A 15,147-nucleotide genomic window follows, 5' to 3' on the forward strand; every position below is an offset into this window, starting at 1 on the left:
TGCACATGCTGTAAAATGTCTGACGCGGGTGATGGAAGGTCAGGTCACCAGGTTATGCCAAGTGACCTAGCCTAAGAAAAAGTTCAAATGCTTACCATTGCTATACCGACTGAACGATTGCTTTGAACCTTTCAGCGATTGATGAAAGCAACGCTATTCATGAAATGTATATCTCGGAATTTCGATATCTGTGACCTAAGGTCAGGTCAGTTGTGCGACGTCTCCATTAGGTAGGTATAATTAAGTCTTTGGGAGAAAACTGAAAGGCATCTCTTTTGGACTAGCGCCATTCTAGACAATATCAAGCATTGGGATACATATAAAATTAACACATTGAATAAGAACATTGCACCTAGTGTGACCACTCATTATCTCCCAGAGGTCGTCCCATGTCATGAAAGGTCCGCAGCAGTTTTTAAATAACTTTTGATAGATTCAAGCTAGAGCGATAAAAACACCTCAGCTGTGTTCAGCTCGACGATACGCATCGACTGCTATGCAGCATGACCTTTCCCGGTCAGGTCATGATCTTGGCCTGAGGTCAAATTCTCAAAATTACCTTTCATAAGGTCAACCTTTAGTTTGTTCGACGTGTCTCGACGACAGAAACGCAATGCTGGCAAACGTAATGTCGAGACTCTCTTGAGTCAAAAGTTATTGCAGGAAAACATTGTTCGTAAAAAGGCTATTTTTAGAGTCTTTTGCCCTCTGGAGGCTAAACCGTTGACCTGAGGTCAAATCTGAGCGCAGCTTGCAGAAACACCTTTAAAAGGGCTATCGAATGCGCTTTTCTGCGGCGCTATAGCTCTATTGGTTTCCGAGTTATGTGCCGCTACTTTGAAAACGGAAAAATGTTGAAACAGGCAACATTTTACCTTTGATGACCTCTGGTGACCTGACATTCGACCTGACCTAAAAAATGACCGTTTTGTTTTCGTCCTGTTTTTTGACGATCTTTCGAATGCCGCTTATCGCGTGTCACTACGCGGCCCAGGAGCCGAGTTAGACGAGAGAGTGTGCCACCCCCCCTCCCCAGCAGGACACGGAAAATTCAGACCACCAGCACGGCACGGGTCAAAAGTCGTAGATGGGCACCGCTACCCTAGCAGAAGATATTAGCAAAAAGGTGGCCTCCATTTACTGGTGCAGTCCTTCTTCTCCCGGTGATGCCCCCTCCTTTTTCTGGAAGCGTCTCACTTATGCTGGTATGCCTCACTTCCCGGGGACGCCCAACCTCTGCTTGGATCGCCTAATCCATTATGGAGAGACCCACTTTGCTTAAGTCGCCTCATTTCTTTCTTCTAAGAACGACCAATTTGCTGTAGGCGGCCCACTTATCTGGGACGCCCATCTTCTGCTAGAAGTGCCCCTCTTCTCCCTGATGCGTCCCACTTCTACTACGAGTGCACCTTTTCTGTTAGGGCGCCCCTTTGCTGCTGAGGAGTCTTTTTTTCTACTGTGAATAGGGCGGCCCTCTCCTGTTGGGCGACCCCAAATTCTGCTGGAGGCGCCCCACTTCTGCCCAACTTTTGGTGGGGTGCCCCTCTCTTGCAGGGGGCACTTCTCTTTTGCTGGAGACGCCACTCTTGTGGGGGCGCCCTCATAGGTGTCGATTTGTATACTTTTGGGTGTGCCCGGGCACCCCCAATGCTGAGTTGGGCACCCCCCAAGGGGCTCTGGGCACCCACAACCAAAATTGGTACTGGCATCACTGTTACGATTCTTTGAACGCATTGTTTTCTCTAACTCATAGCCGCGGGAACGGGGGGGGGCAGTGGGGACAGTTTACCCCCTCCCCCTCCAACTCTAGGGCCGTGGGGGCGGTGCCCCCACAGCTTTAAGACGGAATATCTCACTTTTTTTGCAAATGTTTTCTTTTTTGATGTAAACGCCAAGGGATGAAAAATAAGTGGCCTACAACGGGCGAGAAAACTAGGTTTGGGGATATCCTAGGTTGATTTCAATTATGGTGTGCCCCCCCCCCCCCTCGCAGTCTGAAAGTAGTTCCCGCGCCCCTGCTCTAATTACTGTACATCAGAATGCGTTGTAAAAAATAGACAATTTTTCGCCTTATTTATACCAGACAGCAGCATTTGGTAGCCATCGACGCATTCGTGCCGCGTCAATGGGTTTTCGGTTCCGGACGTCCTGAAGTTTTGCTTTGAGTGGCGAGATAGTCTTTTGGTCCGAAATATCATGGTTTAACCCGCGCACCAACGGGGATCCGCATTCCGCGCCAACTTCACACCGACGGGGGGCGGATACCTGCTCCCCGTGATATCTCGAGAACGAAGCAAGATAGAAACAAGCGGTAAATGGCATGGGATACAGACGGACAATGTCTACAATTTTTACTGAGGTCATTTTCAGGTCAGGTAAAAAATGACGTCACAGGGGTAAACAAGTCAAAATAGCGGCGCTTAAGGTAGACAGTTGTACAAAATGTATATCTCGAAACTTCGATACCGGTGACCTAAGGTCAGGTCAATTTTGCCACCTCCCCATTACCTATAAGTCCATGGGATAATTCTTCGGAATGCTTGAGACGAGACATTAGTATCACGGATGTTAGTTGTCGGACTTTCGTTCCCGTCTTGAGTTGAGATGTTAGTTTCACAACATTTCGGCCAGTTACTTCTCCGGCCGTCGTCAGTTGTTCTTTGGTCCATAGAAAGCTCTTGGGTGTTGGTGGCGTTGCGCCGTACGCGTCATACCTTATCGAAAGCTCCTGTGGTCAGCGGGAAATGATCTCGGGTTGCCCCGGTGATAGGCGACAGTTGTTTCTAATACTCCACCGCTCGAGGCAGACATAGCGGCCAGACAAACGAACATCTCACCTCAAGACGGGGACGAAAGTCCGACATCTATCACCAGTGTCAATGGAAGGGAATTAAAATGCGTTTTTTTCTGGACGGACACCATTCAAAACATTTCCAAACACCTATTAACAATTCAACATGACACACGGAACTGGAAAATGACACCCGACGTGAAAATGACGCGACCCTTCCTTACATCCCTGAGGTCATCTCAGGTCACAAAAGGGAGCCTAACAGTTTTTCGTTAATAACTTCTGGTAGGCGCATGCTAGAGCGGTGATCGACTGAACGGATCGACTGACATGCAACATAACCTTTTCCGGCCAGGTCTTGACCTTGACCCGGGGTCAAATTTCAAAATGAAATTTCAAGGTCAAACTATAGTTTATTCAACGCGTCTTGATAAGAAGAACATGGTGGCTGGCAAAATAAATGTCATGACTTTCTCGAGTAAAAAGCTATGGCAGAAAAAAAACTTTTTCATAAGTGGCTATTATTGGAGTTTTTGCCCTCTGGAGAGTTTATGCTAAGCCGTTGACCTGAGGTCAAATCTGAGGACTACTTTGGCGAAAGAGTGTTGAAAGAGCTATCGAATGCGCTTTTCCGCGGCGCTGCAGCTCTATTAGTTCCCAAATTATGCGCCAGGTTTTCGAAAATTGTTCAAACAATCCAAACTTGACCTTTTATGACCTCTGGTCACCTAAGCTTTGACCTGACCTTATAAAGATCAAGTATTCTCTTCATTTTAACTGTCTTTCCAATGCCGCCTACCGCATGTCGCTACGTGGCCCAGGAGCCAAGTTAGACGGGGTTGTTCAGACACACACTCCCGTCCCGGCGCGGAAGGCGTTGAGCAGCGGACCAGCGCGGGTAAAACTGCTCCGTCTCCGTCTTTACTGTGTGGGCAAACACACTCCACTGGGTGGGCAAAAAGCGCTACTGGGTGGGCGATTGGGCTTAACCCTCACCGGCCGAGGGGGGGGGGGTGCCGCCCCCCCATAGGGTTTTTTTCGCGATAGCTCCGAACACGCTGGCGATAGAGAGCTGAAACTTGGCATACCTGACCTTTGATCCAAGCCGGATCTTTTGACACCAACCGCGTTTTCGGGTCAGGTCAGGTCACTGACCTATGACGTCATAAGTGAACCTCTGCACGGTCTTCAGATGTCGCAACTTCGCAACGCCCTCACTGCCAGAGGAGATGTCACAGGGAAATGAAACTTGCAGGATCTAGTATCCATTATGATTCCCACAACCTGTATATCTCGGATTTTTCCTAAAGGTCATATGAGGTCAGGTCATTTTCGTGACCTCACCATTATAAGTCAATGGGGAAAAATGAAAACTGCTATTCTGGCGCCGGGAACGATCTCCAACTATCTCAAGCACACAGAATCGTGATTTGATGCACTCCTTGCAAGGTTAGATGCGTCACTTTTGCAATGTTGACCTTGCGTGACGTCATTTATGACGTCATCAAGGTCATATTAGTTTTTCGTCAATAACTCTTAATCAAATTGAGCTAGCGAGTCGGGAAAGCCACCAATGGACTCAGGAGGGCCTGCCGAATCGAATGATATGCGACATGACCTCTTTCGACCAACTTCGTGACCTGGGGGTGCTGACCTGACCTTGACCTGAGGTCAACACCCCAAGTTGACCTGACCCGGACAAAAAGTATATCATTCGACGCGCCTGAACGAGGCGAACACGATGCTGCCAAAATCGGCGCTCTGCGGCCGTTTTTTGCGAAGTTATTCACCAAAAACTGAACCGCACCTTGGGGCACTTGACCTGACCTCAGAGGTCACCGGTTGACCTAGGACCTTAAAATCGGGTACATATCTCTGCGTCTCGTAACGGCGCACACGCTCGTTTTTTTCCGCGACGCGCTAGCTCCACCAGGGGCGAAACGGCGAGGGGGGGTCGTACCCGCCCCCCCCCCCCTCGGCCGGCGCGTATGTAGAAAACCAATAGGTCCGGCGAGGGTTAACATGTTATCCGAGGCCCTGATACTAACACAATGCAGTTTTATATAAAAGAATAACATATGAGACAGCTTGGTAACATGTTACAAAGGCACCAAAAACAATGTTCATATGGTTGCTAAATTCGAATTCAGCTAAAAAAAAACTAGCCTAGAAACATATAAAACTCGTAAAAGTGAGCCGAAGTCATCAAAGGTCAATGGTCATCAAAGGTCAATGACCTTGGGCCTGTTCCAGCGCCTCCAGAAACCTCCAGAAACCTCCAGAAAGCTCTATAATCCTCCAGAGAGCGTTCCAGCGCCTCCAGAAAGCTCCAGAAAGCTCTCGCCAAAGCTCCAGAAACCTCCAGTAGCCTCCAGAGAGTTGAGAGGTCCAAATTTCTCTGGAGGCTCTGGTCTACAATTATGGCGCACATGTGACAATCACGAATGTAAACAAAGGACATTTGACTGATTATTTTACAACTTGAATGTAAAGAAAATTACGTTGCTATAATTTTCTTAATCTTTCTTAATAAAATTGAAAACAAATTTTGCGTTTCAAGAGAGAGCAACCGTCATTCTTTTGGTATATGTGATGCCAATCTCCAGAAATCTCCAGATTGCGTTCCAGCGCCTCCAGTAAAACCTCTGGTAGAGCCTCCAGTCAAGAATTTCTACTGGAGGCGCTGGAACAGGCCCCTTACCTGACCTTCAGGTGACCTTGAAACCCACCCTAATGCATGGGAGCAACATCATATCACATGTTTGAACGCTTGAAACCACGAAAAGACTGCAAACGCGCGGCTAATGCGAGCCGACATACGCCAAATCGCGATTCCGGCCAAACATGGTCTCGAAAAGTAGGTCACAGTTCAAAAGTCATTTGGGTCAGGGTCATGAAATTTCAAGGGTAGGTGTAAAATTGATCAACGCGAGGGCACTACTCGCCCTTCCACTGCGGGGAACGTCTCTCTTCTGCCAGAGGCACCCCTTTTCTTCTTATGGGGCTCCTGTTTTTTTTTCTGGGGCGAGGCGACCCTCTGCTGCTCGGAACGGGGCACACCTCTCCTTTTACTGGGGCACCGCCCCTCTGCTGGGGTTGCCCTTCCGCTGTCGTCAGGGGCGCCCCTCTTGGTAGAATATACTCCTTTTCTTTTTGTAATGGGGCGCCCCTCTTCTACCGGGGGCGCCCATCTGCTGCTGGGGCGTCTGTCTTCTGCCGGATATTGTCAATGGGGCGCCCATATCCTGTTTGGCGGGCCCAACCTCTGCTGGAGGCTCCCTATTTCTGATTAACTTTTGCTGTGGTGCCTCTCTTCTGCTGGGGCGCCCCTCTTCTGCTTGGGGCGCCCGTCTCCTGCTGGAGACCCCTCTCTTCTGCTGGGGCGCCCCTCTTCTGCCAGTGGCACCCGTTTTCTTATTATGGGGCTCCTTTTTTGCTGGGGCGCCCAGCTGCTGTCAGGGCGCCCCTCTTCTCGGAATGGGGGCGCCTCTCTCCTTTTGCTGGGGCGTCGCTCCTCTTCAGGGGGACACGTCTCCTGCTAAGGGTGCCCTTCCGCTGCCAGGGGCGCCCCTCTTGAACAGAAGGTATTTTATATTCCTGTAACGAGACGCCCTCTTCTGCTGTGGGCGCCAATCTGCTGCTGGGGCGACTCTCATCTGCTGGGAATAGGCAATTGGGCGTCACTCTCCTGCTTGATGAGCCCAACTTCTGCTGGAGGCGCCCTATTTCTGCTGAACCTTTGCTGTGTCGCCGCTCTTCTGCTCGGGGCGCCCTCTCTGCCGCGGGATATGGGCGCCTTTTTCGGATGGCGGGGGGGGGGGCGCCCCCGCCGCCCCCCCTGGATCCGCGCCTGGCTGGCGTCACATCACGATCAAATTGTGGAGGGTACGGTGCAGACGGCTCAGGCTCCTTTTTCCATACAGCATCTCTAATGGGCAATGTACACAATGTTACTGCTATAAATGAACGATGCTGCTTCCTGGTGAATGAGCTTACGACAAAGGTGTCTTTAATGGCCTTAATCGGCTCTCCTCAACAGGGCTGTCCTGTCCATATTTATGCTCATATTTTGCCCAGTTTATGGAAGTGTTTTGAGCGACACGCGGTCAACATAACCCATTGGCGCTCCTCCGCCGCTTTCGGAGCAAACACGCCATGTTTGTTCCCGTCTTTCCGGAGACCGGACTGGAGAATCTCACCCATTTTCCTCGGACGGGGTCGATTTCCTAGGTCCACTGCTCAAATCCCGACTGTCCCAGTTGTCAGCCAGTTGATCCTAGCTAAACAAAATTCGTTTGCCGATCAGACCCTTGTTTAATCGGTTCCGGAATGTGAGCCCTCGCCGGACCAATCGGTTTTATAAACACATTCCGCTTTTTCCCCTAGGCAACGGCCGAGTAGGAAACGGGGACGACCTCCTTTGGGCTCGCTCGATTGAGCTAGTTTTTTTTTAGAAAAAAAAAACGCTGAGCTGTTAGGAGACGCAGCGATGCTAAGTAGGTATAGTATAGGTACCCAGCTTGGGAGGTCATTCGTTTGGATTTCAGCTGTAAGATCAACGGCCATAGAGCAACGATCACACAGTGCACACTGCGTATTAGTCATATCCAGCCACGCAAATAATCGATTAGCAAGGATAAGGACTTCTCAACGACAATGATGAACACTTAGCTATATGGATGACAGATGCCGAGCCCTTTTAAGTGTAAGTAAAGCCTCCCACGTGCATAAATAAAAACTTTCAAGTTTCAGTGTAATGTCGAAATGGTAGCTAAGGAGAATCGTTCCTCTTCACTGCTGTATTTTGCCACATCGTGATATTTGGCTACGGCCTACGTGAGTGATTTGACAATAACTTTGGTATACACTTTACCTACGAACAAGCACACTTGAGACTTGAAAGCGAGACCCAGGCTGAATGCTCTTCCGACTTCCTTCTAATACCTATAACGTCTAGCGTCTGTGGCGTTCAGGAGGCAGGAGCTGTCTGCCACTGGTCTGATATCTATTGAATACATACAGCATCTGGCGTAAGAAGCAGCCCCGTTCCCTTCGAACTAAGGTATTTTGTATGATGGGTATTGAGGCGGTCCGAGCCGGACCTTATAAGAAAGCTCAGAGATCGATTTCCAATTTCGTGCTTTTGTCTGCCTTTTGATGTTTGAAATTGCTTTCCTATCATCGAGGGCGTCTAGAATTGGATACCCACACGAAAGCGTAAACGTCTCATACAACAAAATGCTCTCGACTTGAAAGCTTTCGAAGCACTCTGTAAGAGGATTGGTTCCGCCCTCGTTGAATTTGAAGTCTGAGACTCTAAACTCTAAGCGCCACCAGGGAGGGCCGTCATTCTCCATCTTAACCTCTCAGGACCTCATCATCTGTGTTCATTATCCCGACTGCAGCTTATGAGCCTCCCGGCACAGATCAACGGCGACGAGCTGAGAGCTCCAACTGCCCCCCGCCCTCCGTCCAACTTGTTGATCTGCGCCGTGTTTCGCGTCGCAGCCGCCAGGGGCGCGGTAGTCGCAGCAGAATGCCGTCGGTCGCCGAAGCGCGGGCCAAGGCATCATACGCACCGCCTGGACCGCGGCAGTGGCGACGCGGCACTGGAGTGGTGAGGGTTAGTGACGCGTGAACTGAGTGCAGTTGACCTGGTCAGGTGGGAAATACAGGACTTGGACGTCTTCGCTCGTGAATCTGGCTTGCTGCATCGACTCGTGCTGAGGACTTGAGTCTCTTCAAGTCGCTGTTGGCTTGCCGACGCGTCATTTGGTGAAATATGATGCTGAGCTGAACGGATCCAACCCAGGTCAGTCCCGCATGCTATGCAGTACCAGTTTTTGATAGAGGTGTATGACCATGTTTGTTGTGTTGATAATGAAGATTCGTCGTTCCTAAGATAAGAAAGACTCGGAATGCTTCGATTAGGTATATTTGTATCTTGGCTCCCACGACAATTTTAGCGATGTGTGTTCAGTGGTGTAAAGTGAGTCGCATAGGACGCCTGGTTCTGTACTCGGCACACTTGGCGAGCTAACGCTACGCAGTGTTGAGGCAAAGTGAGCGGTCCTCGGTTTTATTCGCGTCTGTGTCGCAGTCTGATGTTTTGGCCTTGCGTCTCGCGATGCAACAGGTTTGGCTCGGTGATTGCTCCGCGCCCCGTTCACAGACGTCCCCGCCCCCCATGCCGTAATGCGCGGGGGGCCCGGGAAGGCACGGTTTTAGGTGACATTGCCAATCGTCTTTGATCGCAATAGTGACGACAATATTTTTGCTTCTGTCACGGATAATTCAGATATGTTTACATAGAGTAACTCATGTGCTGCAACCGACATTTATGCTCATTAGAAAAAATGGATGAATAGTAAGACGACCGGACGATGGTGGTTAACATATCAATAAACACATTTACACACGCCTGACATTTGTATTCACTGACCAATGACCATTCTTAACTTTTGATTCCTCTGATTGATATTTGGGTATTGATTGTGATTTCCAAATGAATAGATGAAGAGAAGCCACTCCGTCTTCTTGGCTAAATTTCTGTTCTTTATGAGAGCATTCCTTTCGCAAACGTCGAAGATGAAATTACTTTTCTCTTAATTCCATGAATACGATTTGCGGAAGCACCTGGAGGTCAACAGATGTCGTTTTTTTAAGGACGCTGATTTTTATTTTATTGTCCCGGGAGGAGTGCTGTAATCCGTCTCAGTTCTAGTTTCTAGCCTAAGCTATCTTTAGATATAAGCTGGTTTCTGATTGATGGTCATACATTCGTACATAAATGCAATTTGCTTGAACTATAGCTGCTATTATATCGATCGATAGATGGGGAAAGAAGGCATACAGAGATAAACGAGTTTCAGCTGATGCTTTAAGATCACGATGCTGTTGATGCTATAGACCATTTTACCAATTCAACCATCTCGCGAAATTGGGATGATTTTCAAGCACGCTGCAAACATTCAATGAATTCGAGATCAGCTACCTTGCAGACCATCCAGCATAGAGATCGCTACAAATAGGAATCGGCCTCAGATTATGCTCAGAAGAGACTGCGTGGGCAGATTGACTGTTGAAGCTGGAAACTAGCAAAGGCGAGATGTCTGTCAGTGGTAATATATAATACTGAACGAGGCCGGTGTAAATAAATTTTCAAGACCGAGGTCCTTACTGGATTTTTGAACGAGGCCGAAGGCCGAGTTCAAAAATCAGTAAGGACTGAGGTCTTGAAAATTTATCACCGGCCGAGTTTGGTATGTATTTTACTGTATGCCAACGATAAATTTATGTTCTGGACCGAAGCTCTTAGCCGACTTAGGAACGAGACCATCCCAAAATGTTGGCTTAAGTGCAAACTGGTAATGCATTTTTGACCGTGGTCAATTTGCTTACACCAGTTATTACCACACCCCTCCGGCTAATGTATTTGAATAGGCGAGGCATACAGTAATATATAATACTGAACGAGGCCGGTGTAAATAAATTTTCAAGACCGAGGTCCTTACTGGATTTTTGAACGAGGCCGAAGGCCGAGTTCAAAAATCAGTAAGGACTGAGGTCTTGAAAATTTATCACCGGCCGAGTTTGGTATGTATTTTACTGTATGCCAACGATAAATTTATGTTCTGGACCGAAGCTCTTAGTTGACTCAGGAACGAGACCATCCCAAAATGTTGGCTAAAGTGCAAATTGGTAATGCATTTTTGACCGTGGTCAATTTGCTTACACCAGTTATTACCACACCCTTCCGGCTAATGTATTTGAATAGGCCAGGCATACAGTAATATATAATACTGAACGAGGCCGGTGTAAATAAATTTTCAAGACCGAGGTCCTTACTGGATTTTTGAACGAGGCCGAAGGCCGAGTTCAAAAATCAGTAAGGACTGAGGTCTTGAAAATTTATCACCGGCCGAGTTTGGTATGTATTTTACTGTATGCCAACGATAAATTTATGTTCTGGACCGAAGCTCTTAGCCGACTTAGGAACGAGACCATCCCAAAATGTTGGCTTAAGTGCAAACTGGTAATGCATTTTTGACCGTGGTCAATTTGCTTACACCAGTTATTACCACACCCCTCCGGCTAATGTATTTGAATAGGCGAGGCATACAGTAAAGGTATGTGTCTGGATGTGCACATCGAGTCCTGTTTGCTGCTTTCGGAGGCTCGTTCTCTCTGAACCTGTGCGTACTTTAGAATAGCGAGAGCGCTCAAAATCTTTTCAAAACCACACGAACCTCACTGCTCCAGCTCACATTACCCTCGCGTTGCTTATTTTTGTTGAAATTCTTGGAAACGAGATGTTTTGAAGTGGACGCTCGCCATACCTGTGGCTGGTAAACATTATTGATGGAGAGGCCTATTATGCAAGGTTATTTGCCTGCAACATATGACAAAAATAAGTATGACGCACAACAAAATATTTTTTCGGTGGCTGTCCACTCCTGTTAGGGCTTGTTTTCCGGAATCACTAGTCGTATTTAGTTTTTCGTTTCAGTTGTTGAACACCTATGACTAATGAGGTGGTGAAAAACTAATATTTATTCACGAACCACCTGAGTGCCAACTTGTAACTTCAAACATACCATTTTAGCCTTTAAGATACCTATGCCCAAAATCTTCGAATTCAGCCCATTTGGCTAATCGTCTAGCTGCCATCGTTAACCTCCGTCCACTTACTCTTGGCCATTCCGCTGAGGTTCCGTTCCACTGGGCTACCTTCCTGCTTCGGCGGCACGAGTGCTCTGGCCACCGCGCGATGATAAATGACCTCAGGATGACCACAGGCCGCGCTACATTAGCTCGCTAACGGCTCCCAGTTTGTTCGCCGCGCTACCCGACTACATGGGAACGCCTCAACTTATGAGCAAACATTTGACAACTTTCTGCTGTTCGACGAACCTGCTTAGACCGAGTGGCGATTAGTGCGCTCTCATGAGGTGCTCATTTTTCTTAGGGTGCAATTTAGGCGGCTGTTTGGTTTTGGAACGCTGGACCAATTGGAAGTTGAAATGTGCGTGGCTTCGCAATGTCTTTGGACCGCTTAAACTTGTGCAAATGATGGGTGGTGAGTAATTTGATTATTTTGCAAAGGTCTACGGACTTATTAGTGGACTGAACAATGCACGTTCATTCTCCAAAAGCTTAGAAAAACATATTTGCTGCTTAAACCAGAATTCGTCCTCGAGAGTCTCAACGTAAACTAAATAGAAAAATACACTTAGGTAGGTACGTAAGGCCAACGATCGCCTTTATATATGTGCTGCATTCGCTTGTACTTACATACAAAATGTGTATTGTGAGTCAATGAAATACATAATTGAAATAAGGGATTTAGTCTGTTCATACTTCAATACTTATCCTTCTCGTCTTCTCAGAAGGGTATCATAATTCGTAAACTCCATTCGGTATATCTGAAAACAGCTTGTAGGTGCCATATGCTCTGTCATATACCTACATAAAATCGCAACCAAGAAATAGATGTTCCGACTTTTTGTAACAACTCTTTTAGAAGATAATCATCTTAGAAGTGCTGCATCCACTGTCTCAAGACCAGACATGTGCATGGATCCGAGAGCTGGATCTATGATCTCAGTGGATCTCTCGACAAAATAGAGGGGTTGGATCTATGATCCGAGTGGATCTCTCGACAAAATTCAGGGGTTGGATCTATGATCCGAATGGATCTCTCGACAAAATTTAGGGGTCGGATCTATGATCTCTGTGGATCCAGCGGGCAAAAATTTGTGGAGGACCTATGATCTGTATGGATCTCACGACAACATGTAGCCAATGAAACCCTTATCCTACATAATTGTACACCTTACAGTGCAATACAATTGAGAATTGTCACTTGTGGACATGGTTAAGACCAGTTGTAATCATTAGGTATCAGCATTAAGTTTGAATTTAAATCAACAACATTTGTACTACATTTAAAATAAACCAAGAACATGCACATTGCTACTTTTTTGTGACCAATTGTAACTTTTTCATGACAGCACTGATGACAATTTTATCAACAAGCTACAGCCACTTTAATTCAATGGACAAACAGTACAGACAGATGCAGTGGCAGCAAGGCACTGCAGATTTTCATTTTGGTCCCATTCTTTCCATGCAACGCCATAGGGCTAATGTTAAAATGCCAAAATCTATGGGGGGCACTGTACCCTGGTGCCACCCCCCCCCCCCCTGTTCCGCCGCCTATGGACAGATGTTAGGAAATCAAATCTGGAAGCCAAATAGGTCAGTTTTGTTAAAAATAATCCAGCAATCCACTTCTGCCATGGGTATGAAATCCCAATCCAGAATGTTCGTATGAGCTGTTAGTATGTGCAACACAATTTCGATTTAGTTAGAATAGCAAACAACCTCTAATACTTTCCTAATAAAATTACAAGTTCAAAAATGGCATCAACTTCTTCAGATTACCTACTTTTGGCATCGTGCCATGTGTGGTGCCATGCTGTGCTTTCGTTATGAGAGAGCCTCCCAAAAAAAGACAAACGAAATTCACAGCTCACGTTTTGGTAATATTTTTATTACGTCATTATCGTTTGACCAATGAAAAATCTTAATTTGACTAAAACCGTAATGATTCCAAAAGATTCCCCGTAATAGGCCTTTCAACCTAATGACGTAAGATATTGTGATGCTTTTGAAAAGTGAATAAAATAAAGATGCAAGGCGCGACCCGGCTCAGGGCCATATAATACCGTTTTAGCTTACGTTTACGTCATTAAACTCAACGCTACAAAGATGATATTCACAAACAATCGTATCGTAAAATTATGTGAGTTAGAAAAAAATGAACATTCTTTTGAAAAACTCCAGACTTTTGAATTTCCAGTTTGATTTTTTATTTATTTTCATTATACTCGAAGGTAGAACGCTTAGCTCATTTGTTATTTGAAATGACGTCACGAATTCTATTTAGATACTGAATAATCATTTTACGGTAAATATCCAAGGCCATCACAATTGATATTTCGCTTCCCATCGCTTCCGCAGAATATTTTTATACTTTTGTTTATATCTCAGTTTATTTTATCAAATATTTCTTTCATAAATAAAAACTCAGCATATATCGGACGTGCTGAGTTTTGAATTTCGGGCCAGCGGCAGGTGGCGATAAACAGAATGGGAGGGGTGGGGTCAGCTCAGGGGTGGACAGCAGACCGGACAGTGACGGGAATGGAGCTGAAAAGGACGTTAGTGGGGCGGGTGATGGGGCTCATGCGAGTACCGGCCGGAGTGCATTAGGTCAGTGCGTTACCGAGAGGGAAGCCGTTCAGATCAGTGCTGGTCCTGCACTAGATCCCGTCTCCTCTAGCGAGTCGAGACGTAGAAAGCAGACAGGTTCGGATAGAGACAAAGACAGTGTTAAAGTAACGAACCTATCGAGTAAAACCCTGTCGGCAGAACAGCTATCGCTACTTAGCAAAGGCCTAGGATTCGTACCGGTGCGTACCCAGCAGGTCACTCGGCTTATTGCAGAACTAGGGGAATGGGAACGATTAGTCAGACTCAAGGAATATTGGGCAAAGGACTCTAGAGAAAACAGTGAAAACAGCGCCGGGAGGGAGGGAGAGTCCAGAGGCAATGCACAGAACATGGCGGATCCCCTTTATGATAGACGATTCAAAAATTCACGGTGGACCCCTGAGAAGGGAAGGGATCCCTGGCTAGATTTATATATAGAGGAGGTGAAGAAGAGCGTCCTGGATGGAGTGGCTAAACGAAAAAACAGCAATTTAAGTAAAGGGGAGGAGAATGCGATCATGGAGTTGTTAATGGATGTTAACATTGTGATCAGGCCAGCAGATAAGGGTTCCGGGGTTGTTATTCTGAACACGGAGGATTACTGGGCCAAGTTGCAGAACGAGCTGGAGGATAGCTCAACGTACAAACTTACCGAGGGGGATCAGACTAAAAAAGTCCACAAGAAAGTCAAAGATTTGGCCGACAGACTCTTCAGGCAGGGATACATAGGTAGGTACCTTCACAAGTACCTCATTCCTGACAATCCGAAACCTGGCAGCATACAAGGAAACCCAAAGTTACATAAAGATGGGGCACCCTTGAGGGTGATAATAAGTGGGCGGGGCCATTCCACTGAACGGATAGCTGAGCTTGCGGAGCGGGAGCTGAATGCCCATGTAGAAAACCAACCATCTTTTATTCGTGGTACTACTGACTTCATAAACAAAATAATGGACACAAAACTGCCAGCCACAGACCGTCAACCGATTTTATTTTGCATGGATGTAAGTAAGCTATACCCAAGTGTCCCCAGGGCCGAAGGGTTAGAGGCTTGTAGAATAGCTCTCAATGAACGTCAA

The 15,147-nt window shown here is 46.9% G+C and overlaps 1 protein-coding gene across 2 annotated transcripts in view; it reads left to right on the top strand.

Annotated features, from left to right (window-relative positions):
- Nucleotides 1-8,390: 8,390 nt before the first annotated feature.
- Nucleotides 8,391-15,147, top strand: part of LOC122363406 (protein O-mannosyl-transferase Tmtc3-like) — an 87,408-nt gene continuing 80,651 nt past the window's right edge. For both annotated transcript variants that reach the window (XM_043332649.1, XM_043332638.1), the window contains exon 1: nucleotides 8,391-8,603. The gene's annotated coding sequence lies outside the window, so the exon portion shown is untranslated. The remainder of the gene's footprint in view (nucleotides 8,604-15,147) is intronic.

The sequence above is a fragment of the Amphibalanus amphitrite genome, unplaced genomic scaffold (genome assembly GCF_019059575.1).
Source record: "Amphibalanus amphitrite isolate SeventyFive unplaced genomic scaffold, NRLGWU_Aamphi_draft 000026F_arrow, whole genome shotgun sequence".
Taxonomy (NCBI): domain Eukaryota; kingdom Metazoa; phylum Arthropoda; class Thecostraca; order Balanomorpha; family Balanidae; genus Amphibalanus; species Amphibalanus amphitrite.